We start from the raw sequence: 3,396 nt of genomic DNA on the forward strand, positions 1-3,396 counted from the left end.
TTATATATGTAAATGAAAAAGATTTATCTCCTTAAATGCAATATAATGACGCGCTTGCTACCAATACTCTTTCAGCTTTGTTCAGCTTTTGGCCCGGTGTGAGGCGGATAAATTGCTTTAATATATGTATTTGTTTTTGTTTTTCTTTTCCTGTTACCGTTTTTTTTTTGTTTTATTGCCCGTATTTTAATTGTTCATCCTTTTGCCGCTTCTATTGTCTGCCTGCTGTTGACAGCTGCAAAATTTAATGTCAACACATTTGACATCATTAAAAGTAACCGCAAATGCAAATGAGAATTTTTGAACTAAATGCATATTACAATTTGATGGACGCGTCCAATAAAAGCACAAAGGAATAACTAGAACTCTGTTGTTGGGGAGGGTGATATGGTAGGATAGGAAAGCAGTGGAAAGAGAGCATCCGGTTTGTTTTATAAAAGATTAATTAAATACAAGAAAAAGAAATATGCCATTAGGGTGAGACAACGATGACACCCGCCTTTCTGAGTTGATGGATTCGTTTCCCAATTTAAGACAAATTATTTGTATCAGTATGTATTTTGTCTCATAACCAACATACATATGTACATACATACATACATCTGATTTTGCTTAAGGTTATATTGTTTATCGTTTTTCTATCTAGATCCCTACCTCTACCCCTGTTCGTTCTAATCACATTTACATATGTTATTCTGTTTTCTTTTATCTTCATTTCTATCTTTATACTATATCGATAACGAAATCGATAGTAACATCCAATAAAATATCGAAAACAAAACCGACAATAATATTGGTAGCAAAATCTATTAGAGACTCGATAAAAATATTCCTAGCAAAATCGATACAAATATCGATTAAAATATCGATAAAAATATCCATAACAAAATCGATAAAAATATCGATAAAAAAATCGACAAAAATATCCATAACAAAATCTATAAATGTCGATAACAAAATCGATAAATATCGCTAACAAAATCCATAAATATCGATTACAAAATCGATAAATATCGATGACGAAATTAATAAATATCGATAACAAAATCAATAACAAAATAGTTAAAAATATCGATTACAAAATCGATAACAATTCGATAACAAAATCGGCAAAAATATAGACTATTATATCGATAAGTTCCGAAATTATCGACAGCAAAATTGATAACAATATCGAAAAAAATTTCATTAAAAATATCGAGAGAAAAACCGATAAAACTATCGTTTATTTTATCGATAAGTCCCGAATATTCCTAAAATCTCTAAAATCTGAGTATCTGTGTCTCTTTCTATATCCTTGCCTCTTTATTTACCTTTATTTTAATCTTTCTTCCCCTATCTTCATCTTTACTTTTATCGGTATCCCCATCGTCCTCTTTGTCTTTACTTTAATGTTTATCATTTTCTTCATCTACATATTCCCCTTCACCTTTGCCCTTATATATATGTATATAAGTAAAGTGTTTAAATTTACCATGTTTGCCTTTATCTTTACGCGTCTTTGTTTTTATTTTAATTTTTACCTTTGCCTTTGTCCTTTTCTGTATCTATGTACGTAGTCACCTTTACTTTCATTCTCTTTCATTCTTGTATTAGGCTTTTTCTGAGTGTTATTCTTTAACCTTTTATTAGCAAATTTTTGTTAAATTAATACCATATGCATACACACAACAAGCACTTGTTTCAGCCCCAATAATTTCCGTTGCACCATTTCCATTGCATCATTTCCGTTGCACCATTTCCGTGTGCAATTTCCGTTGACTCTGCCAATTTACCGCCAACCAACCAACCGCCGCTAAAGAAGTTTCACTTAAAAAAGGTCTTTTCTTAACAGCGGTCGCCCCTCGGCAGGCAATGGCGAAACCTCCGAATGTATTTGTGCCATGAAAAACAGCTTCTCATAAAAATATAATCGCCGTTCGGAGTCAGCGTAAAGTTGTAGGTCCCTCCCCTTTATGTGACAACATCAAGGCGCACGACACAACCTGGAGGAGAAGCTCGGCCAAACACTAACATATGTTTAAGCGTCATTCTATTATTATTATTAACTGAACAACTTAATGCTTTGCCAAACCGTACAAAGTTGTTTACATATAAAATTTCAGGAGTACCTGGCAAAAAAGATAGGAAATGTTGGCAGAAAATTACTTGTAATTTTTTCTTTTTATTTTTAGTCATTGATAACAATATGAAAAATTTCGATGTATTTTGGGGCTATTCAAAGTTTTTTTTGGATTTTTTGGAGCCGTTCCGGAGTCGGATTTTTCTTGTTTCACTGTTCGAAACTTTTTCACTCTCTTCGGGATTTTTCGGAACTTGCCATATTTATGCGATATTTTTCGTTATTTTTTGGGGATTTCACTTCAAAAAGTGCATTTTTTTCTAACGAACGCCTTAAAATATCGACTGTTTATTCCTATACTTTTCTCTACTCTCAACCACTCGACTTAAGTTTTCTTATGGTAGACCGATGGTTCTCAAGGCTTTCACCTCTCTTCAGAAAAGAATGAATAGTAAAGGCGTTAAGCTGCTAAACCATTAGCTTTCCCAAATAAAATTGAGGAGGTCCAAGGGTTTTTCATCTGCTGCAGCTGTCAGGCTCATGAAGAAGAGTAACTCCAGTAGGTGGTAAATTAATTCCCGTCATTCTCATCGTGAGTGCATATTCAAAGAGAACTTGGAACCGTTGGAGCATCAGTGCAACAGCGCAGTTTCAGTGTTCTGTGATGGCGCCGCACAGTGGAACATTGCGATATCAAGCGTTCTCTCTATGGAAGATTATCTTTCAAGACGCGATAGCGTGAGGTACTTTTACTGCCAATAAAGACATTGAAAATGCATGAAATCATATAAAAGTCTTCACTCTTAAAGGATTACGAAAAGTGAAAACACTGTTATGGAGCATACCTTTCGTATAATCGCATTTCACATTAAAGATAAAGGCCAAATAAATCCAATAACAACAGATCATTCAACTACCATTGGTGAGTCCGTGAAATCTGGGACAATATGGACTGCCATTGGGGCCAGAATTTATAAGGCAAACAACCAATCAGGATATTACCAAGGCAAAATTCAAAGACTGTGGCATTATACCGTCAAGAGAACACGGAGAAGGCGCAGCATGTCAGTCTGAAACTGTCAAAGGATATATCTATGTAGATGTTGCCTGAATTTAAAATAGCCTGGTAAATGGTTTGGTTTTCTTTGGGACTTCGAAAAATCAGTACAACTACCCAGAGAATCATACAAAGATAAGCTTCTCGAAAGAGAAAATTGTTGCCATTAAACTTAGATAGACCAAATCTTAATTAAGATCAACTATGGGTCCAAGTAGACTATCAAATCAAAAAAATTAATTAAAAAGAAAAACTTATTTATTAAAAAAGGAGAAAA

The sequence above is a fragment of the Rhagoletis pomonella genome, unplaced genomic scaffold (assembly GCF_013731165.1).
Source record: "Rhagoletis pomonella isolate Grant_MI unplaced genomic scaffold, Rhpom_1.0 Rhpom_scaffold_00006, whole genome shotgun sequence".
Taxonomy (NCBI): Eukaryota; Metazoa; Arthropoda; class Insecta; order Diptera; family Tephritidae; genus Rhagoletis; species Rhagoletis pomonella.